Genomic DNA, 8,718 nt, shown 5'->3' on the forward strand with positions numbered 1-8,718 from the left:
GTAAGTCTACGAATTTAAAACGCTAAAATCAGGGATTAGATTCTCCGCGGTGGACACAGCAGATAGCCCGATGTGGCTTTGCTATAAAACCCACACTCACACCGCCCCCCCCCAGTGGCGCAGCGGTATCTCTGCGGACTTACAACGCTGGAAACCGAGTTTCGATACCCGTGGTGGGCAGAGCACAGATAGCCCATTGTGTAGCTTTGTGCTTAACTTCAACAACAAACATACACACTCAAAAAAAAGTAACGAGAGTTTCATCTTGTCCATTTTCTTGTACAGTTCTTTCATCATTTATGGGCCCTGGAGGGACAGCGGTAACTTTATGGGCTTACAACGCTAAAATCTGGAGCTCGATTCACTGCGGTGGGCACAGCAGATAGCACAATGTGGCTTTGCTTTAAAACAAACAAATCCTCGTCTGTACAATACCTTGTTACTACACCGTTTCAATGCGACAGGCTTGGAATAACGGAATGCTATTTGACTTATTTCACTGTCCCAGGTGGTTAGGGCGCTCGACTAGCAATCTGAGGGTCGCGAGTTGGAATCCCCGTTCCAACAAACATGCCCGCCCTTTTAGCCGTGAAGTAAGTGTCATATTTCTAAAATAAACCAATATAAAACAAGGACTGTATATTTTTTATACTACCATCTAAGCCTTAATTTAAAAATATGATTAGTATATTTGGTAATAATATTTAAATAAATATAATATTTGTATTAGTTTGAAGAAGTACTTAAATTAATGAAATATTATAACCAAAAGTTTTTTTTTAAGATCTTTGACCTTATTTCTTCAGGAACGAACAAGAAGAAGAATTATTTGTGTTCGTGGTAAAGCTATAAACGTCGCCGCCCCTAACTTTGAACTACTGACCAGTGAAAAAACAACCAGTAAGCAGTACCCTATCACCCATGCTAAGGGAGTTATTATCACTCTTGTAACACACTCATAGTTTAAAGTGTGCGAGGTGGGGATATTTTCTGGTATCGCACGGATTCAAGACAGACACATTGTTTGCTTGTTTGAAGTTAAGCACAAAGCTACACAATGGGCTATCTGTGCTCTGCCTACCATGGGTATCGAAACCCGGTTTCTAGCGTTGTAAGACCGCAGACATACCAATGTGCCACTGGGGGGCAGACAGACAGAAGGTATAACGACCTCTGACACCTTAAACTTTTAATGTTTTTGTAACATTTCCCCTGTTACATATAATAAAATTTCACACATATAGGTTGTACACATTATGCATAGTTTTAAAAATGTATAATACTTGTATATTAAATTAAAAGAACTAAAATCTTACGAAGACATTTTAATATAAAATAATTGTATAAGTTAAATATTTCAAAATTTAAATTTCTCGACTTAATTTAAATAATGTTTTTAAAATTCGAATAATTAAGATTGTAAACTTAGATTTTTTTAAATTCATAACAAAGTAAACTCAATAAATAATTAAACTTATTGATTCTTCCGAACATAGTTTTATTTTTATTATAATACTTTTGAGTTAAATACTCAAACCTTTGATCTAGTAATGGTATTGAAAATTGTTGGAGCAGGAATTTGATTAGTGTATTTAAAGGTGAGTTTGTAGCTAATCGTAGAACACAATTTTGTAATGTTTGTAAACTTTTTATTTTTATTATAATACTTTTGAGTTAAATACTCAAACTTTGATCTAGTAATGGTATTGAAAGTTGTTCGAGCAGGAATTTTATTAGTGTATTTAAAAGTGTGTTTGTAGCTAATCGTAGAACACAATTTTGTATCGTTTGTAAAGTTTTTGAAAAATGTATGTTAACATTTGACCATGAACAAACAACATACTCGAACAATGGTCTTATATATAAGCTTTATAAATTGTAATTATTGTTCTTCTGCTACAACATCCTGATTTAGTAATTATTTTCTTTAATATATTATATATATATACACCAACCCTTTTAACTAAATTATTGATATGGTTAATCCATGTTAATATCCTATCAAATTTGATACCTAAATACTTAACACTTTCTTCTTGTTTAACATTAGTATCACATATTTTAACTTGAACTTTATTGATTTCATAAACATTTAGTTTGATATATTATTTTTCAGATGGAAAATGATATATTTAGTCTTATCTGAGTTTAAATAGATTCTCCAAAGTTTACACCATAGTTCGAGATCCATTACAGCTAATTGTTCTAGATATAAAATGATTGGTTACACAAAAGGTTATATCGTCGACATATTAATATGACCTTTATCAGGATCTAGACGTGGTATGTCCTTAGTATATAAACTAAACAATAATGGACTTAACACTGTTCCCTGAGGAAGTCCTAATTCGGGAAAATAATTATCAAATAGTTTATTATTTATTTTAATTCTATGTTGTCTACCTTTTATAAAATTATTTATCCATCTAACTAAAGAATTGGGCAAATTAAAATAATGGATTAATTTATATATCAGTCCATTATGCCAAATCTTATCAAAAGCTTTTTCGATATCTAGAAAAACTGCGCCTGTTGGATTTTTATCATTGAAACCATCAATTATAGACTCTGAGAGTCTAATTAAATGATCGAATGTTTGGTGTGTTTTTTCTGGTGCAAGCTTGGTAAGGATTTAGTACGTTAATTTCTTTCAATTTCAACCATCAATTATAGACTCTGAGAGTCTAATTAAATGATCGAATGTTTGGTGTGTTTTTTCTGGTGCAAGCTTGGTTAGGATTTAGTACGTTAATTTTTTTCAATATATTTCTTAATCTACTGTTTATAATTTTTTCAAAAAGTTTACATAAACAGCTAGTTAAGCTAATTGGTCTATAACTATAGGGAGAACTATTTACTTTATTAGGTTTTAAAATCATGATAATTATGCTAGATTTCCATATTTTTGGGATGTAACCAGATTTATAAGATACAGTAAAAATATTAGCTATCTTGTTATATATATTTCAATTTATAATTTTTAAGCATAATATATTCTATATTATCGTGTCCTGGTGTCGTATTCTTTGTAATATCTTTGGCCATTTTTATTAATTCAGTAGGGGTAATATTATTGTTATTAAACTTAAAAGGATTGTCTTCTTTAGTTATATCTTCTATAATATTTATAGGGAATATATGTTTTAATCTATTATCTTTATTTACTCTCTCATTTATATAATTATACCAATTATTATTAAATTTATGATTCATATTGTCTTTAGTTACATCGTTCATTATATCTGTAAATAAAATTGTTTTTCTTTATCTGTTTTAGCTATAACATCATTTAACACAATATTTGAATATGTATTACTTTCACCATTATTACTTACATATTTTTAAACTTAATCCAGAAGAGTTTAACATCTTTTTCTTTATCCAATTCAGAACAAAATTTTTCAAAGTCTTTAATTTTTTGATTTTTAATTAATTCTTTAACATGTTTTTGCTGTTTATTATATAATTTCTTCAAATAAGGATCAGGATTTTTCATTAGCAATCTGCTTAACAGCTATTTCAATATCTTTAATAAATTTCCATTTAAGATTCTTTTTAGGGTAATATTTCAATATTCCTTCATTTTCAGCATTTCTAAAACTATTACTAACTATTTCGTAATATTCTTCAAGTTGTTCTTTGTCCTCGACGAATTCAAATTGGTAATTCTTTAAATTATTCATGAACACTTCATTAAATGTATGCCAATTAGCTTTTTAAAAATGCTTAATCAAAATTACACATAACTTTTTATCTTCATTATATTTAATATATTTAGTTTTTTCAATAAAAATATTTATTGAGAAGTGACATCACTGCTGACATCTGGTCCAACTTCAAAATTAAAATTCGGTTCGCCAGCTCTATCACAGGTCCGCGCCATAAACTCCAATAAGAAAGCCTGCCTTCCGAAAGCTTTGGATTTCTTTAATTAATTGCGAAATACTCAACGAGCACGTGTCTACTTTGACAGTACAACATGGTTGCATATATCTCTTATTTCATCGTAAAAAACAGTCTTGGGATATTTATTAATGTTTTTATTTATTTTGCATCTCATATAGTCCAACTAAAGTTTTGTGTTATACAAATCCTTTGTAGATTTGAAATTAAAACAAGGTAAACTTAGGTAATCTTAGGGACTTTCTGAACCATGTGTTTAAGCCGTTACAGCAAGTAAACTAAATAACCGGGTGCGGACAAAAATATGCCTGCATATCACATTGCCACAGCTGTTTCAAAAACTGAAATAAACTATTCTATGTTTCTGAACATGTCTAAACATTCTTACATCACCTTAAAAATAACAAAAATAACACGTTTAATGGACAAAACCTCATTGTTTCGAATTGTAAAATTCACACAAACACACACGATGTTTATCTATTTCTCTCTAATTGAAGTAAGAAAAGATATTGTAGTGTAGGAGCTCATGTAATGAATTGAATGTTAATTTTGTATTTATGTTTGAATTGTGAGGAATAATGTTCAATAAACTCCCAAACACACGTTGTAAATTTTTTCTCTAGTTTTGGATATTTGGGGTTGGGTTTTGTTTATGTGCCTGAAATTAACCAAATAAGGGACGGGGGAAGAATGTTGGATTCTGAATTATTGAAAGATCGTGATCTGACATGTACAAATAAAACATAATATTATCGATAGTAATATGCATACTAGCGTCATTCATATTGTTGTTGGACTACAATCAGCAAATTACAAAATCAAAATTATGTGATACCAAATTCAACACAAGCCGGTCTGTTACAAAGCTGAAATGCGTTATTATGATAAGATAAATGTGTTTTGTGTATTTCTTTCCAGATCTTGTAAATATACAATAGTCTAGCCGAGATGTAGGAGTAGACTGACCCTTCCAGTATGCTCTGCCCACCACGGGTATCGAAACCCGGTTTCTAGTGTTGTAAGTCCGCAGACATACCACTGTGTCACTGGGAGGCATAATAGACTGACTCTTCCAGTAACACATGCTATAGTAGACTGACTCTTCTAATAAGCCTATATTCCTGCTTTCGAGCATTTGCTTTTGAATTGCTAATAATGGTGACCTCAAGTACAGGTCCCACGTGTCCTAAACAGATTTGGACTCAACTCTTTATATGAAGTGCGGTTCTGGCAATGGAACCCTCGTAAAGAATCCCAAGCTTTTATCAATAGAACCGTTTTTTTATGTGTCAGAGAAAGAGCAACATATGGTGACAATGCGTATATCTTAGTTAGTCGTCATTTGAGTGATGTAACTCCAGGAGACTTGCAGAACAGAATCGTGAGTATTATGTAGCTACAGTTCACAAGCTAAATCTTAAGAGACTGAAAGCAATATTTCAGAAAGCAGCTAAGACTGGATCTCTACCTGTGGATAAACCGGGACGACCGTCAGAGAACAATAGATTACCAACAATGGTTGAACAAACCGAACCCACCAGAGTTACACGCTCTGCATCTACACCACGCAACAAAAACACTTGTTCTTCTGTAAAAAAAAATAGATTACTACAGTGGCTGAACAAACCGAACCCACCAGATTTACACGCTCTGCATCTACACCACGCAACAAAAACACTTGTTCCTTCTGTAAAAAAAAATAGTTTATCAACAGTGGCTGAACAAACCGAACCCACCAGATTTACACGCTCTGCATCTACACCACGCAACAAAAACACTTGATTCTTCTGAAAAAAAAAGTGGAGTAAAAGAGGAACTTCCTCAAGTAAGTGAAATGCAAACTGGCTATAAAATCCATTGAAGCAAGAAACAACTGTCATTGTAAAGTAAGTCTCAACGCAGCATTGGACCCAGTTGATGCCCATGCCACCGATATAAAAAATATTATCTGTCTCCTGTTACGTCAAGTATGTTCAGCGATCTGCGAACACTTCCAAAGAGCTAAAAGTGAACATCAGTGTTCTATTAACTGACATTGAGTTATACCACCTGATTCAATCAGTAATTGATTGTGAATATATACTTGATGTGGACAAAATTCATGTCTCATACAATAAACTTTTGAAAGCAGATGGAGTGTGCAGACCAAAGCCAATTTCAAGATGTATGCTGAAGTAAAAGATTCTGGACAATATTCAGAATGTTGAATTTTATTGTTCTCCAAAAGTAAATGAATCTGAACGCATTTGTTCAAGAAAAACAATAGGTTATAGCAGTTGCTCAAGTTTAACCACAAGAAAATACTGCAAAGGATATCAAGACTATATTGGACTGTGCCAAAATAATCAGACGTAGTATTAAACATGCTCACGAGAACCATTCTTGGAAATTTGAAGGATCTTTGAAAAGAGCACAAAATCTAGTGCCGAAGCCTCTTTTATCCAGGCTCTTATGCCGTCAGAAACAAGAAGCAAATCCATTAACTCAAACGTTTTCACCATTGCTCAAAATCTAATATATACATTTACGTCAGACAGACAAATCACTTACCAAACAAAAGGTACCCAACCAAGATTTCGACATCAGAATGATAATCCTCAGATCACAGGACTTGGACTAGCGAGACATCAGCTCACACGAAACAAGAAGGAAGTTAACATGTTGCACAAGTTAAATCACTGTATTAAATATCAACGGGTTCTTCGAATAATTGAAACTCAATTTGCTAATGCCATAATCGAATAGATAAAAGAAAACAGTGGCATATACATTCCTTCCATGGTTGTTCCATGCAGATTTATCTTTTTTTTTGCGACTGATAATATTGATTTCAGTGAAGATACATGTGACGAGAAAAAATAATAATAATGCCCCTGTGCTAGCAGCTTTTCAGTAAAAGCACAACGAGGATCCAGATACTAATAACCAGTTACAGCTTGTAAGTCCCCCATCTGAATGAACGCTGGAAAAATGTTCATAAATTCACCCCTTACTACTCATGTATTCATCCAATCCTTTCTTGATCTCAGTTAAATTTTCTGCCTGCATCACCCATGAAGACAGCTCATTTCAAAAGCCAACTACCCTGTTTGAAAGTAATACTGTCTAAACTTCAGATGACTCCTACGCTGCCAAAATTTGAATTTATGGCCCATTGTCCTATTGAGTTTGATGGATCTATATTATCAATACTCTTAATAATCTTAAACACCTCAATCAAATCCCCTCTGAACCTTATAGGACAATCCCATCAACAACGATTTCTGACTTGGTACCATGCAACATCAATGGTAACCCCAAAACAACACAAAGTTTGGAAGTTGCCAAACAAATAAGAAAACCATAAACACTTACAGTACAAATGATATCACATGGCCCATTGCATTGACATGACTTTGGAGATGTTTACACAAATCTCCCCAAAATCCTAATCTGCATACAATTCTCGTACATTTGACAACAAGCGACAGCAAACTTATGTCCACATATTTCCACTGATAACAGCACCTGCTCAACTCAATAGTCAACTCTTCTGACAGTTATTTTCCAAGCTCAGAAGATAAATTTAAAGTTGTTGGACCAGATAGGAAAACATTCATAACTCTGGACATGGCACTGTATGAGTGTGTGTGTATATAAATTAAAGGAGTTTCACCCAGAAAACAAAGACAAGTATATTTTGTTAATCGCTGTATTCCAAACTGTACTTTGCATGCTGAGGGCAGCTGGAGCAACAATAGAAGGATCTGGGATAGACGATGCATGGATCACTTCATATATGTATGGACTGTTCAACAAATCTTGAAAGGGAAGCATATGAAAAAGTCTCTGGAAGCACATATCACTATGCTACAATCCTTGTTCGACTTGTACATGCAGGAATTCATCAAGGAAAACCATACCCTGCAAAGCAAAATTGAAGCTCCTTTTATTGATTCAAGCATGTAACGGCTTGTCCAACGTTTCCAATCAAGCTATGGAGAACTATAGGAACTTGCTTTCTTTTATAGAAGACTATGGACTGATTGGGAAAATTAATATCCTCGACGATCACCAACCTCCAATGTTCAAAGCCACAAAGCAGTACGTAGAAACTGTAATAGCAGTACTCTTGTTTATCAGAGCCTCCAGACAGGGTTCATATTTACTACATCTTTCAGCATTAGATCGAATGTGTAAAATATGCATAAACGGTTCCACAGTACTGCAAGAGAGTGACCCTGATATATGAAAAGAATTCAGTAATGGGAAACTTTTGGAGTTGATCGTGCAGTTGAACGCATGAACAGGATGATGAAAGTAAAGCCCCACAGTGGCACAGCTGTATGTCTGAGGACTTACAACGCTAGAAACCGGGTTTCGATACCCGTGGTGGGCAGAGCACAGATAGCCCATTGTGTAGCTTTGTGCATAACTTCAAACAAACAAAGATGAAAGTAAAAGGCAGACTTTGTGGGGTCACGCAAAAGCCAGTTGTTTTAATAAGATCTTTTTCTTATTTCGCCTAAAATGACCCGCCCTACAGAAGAATTTCAGAAGATTGTAGACGTTCCAAGATACCAAAGCACCATGACTTATCCCAAGCATTGACTACTAGACAGGAAAGCAACATTAAAAAACTCCATTTGGCAATAAGCGAAAATAATCCTCTGATTGAGTAAGATGACCATCTGAGGAAACTTTATGACAAAAGCCATCATGCCGGAGAAGATATTTCACATACTGTAGTGATGGGTGAGAAATAATACCAAAAGTGTCGTTGAACGGATTGTTTTGAATTTCGCGCAAAGCTACACGAGGGCTATCTGCGCT

Source organism: Limulus polyphemus, unplaced genomic scaffold, assembly GCF_000517525.1.
Source record: "Limulus polyphemus unplaced genomic scaffold, Limulus_polyphemus-2.1.2 Scaffold4628, whole genome shotgun sequence".
Classification (NCBI taxonomy): Eukaryota; Metazoa; Arthropoda; class Merostomata; order Xiphosura; family Limulidae; genus Limulus; species Limulus polyphemus.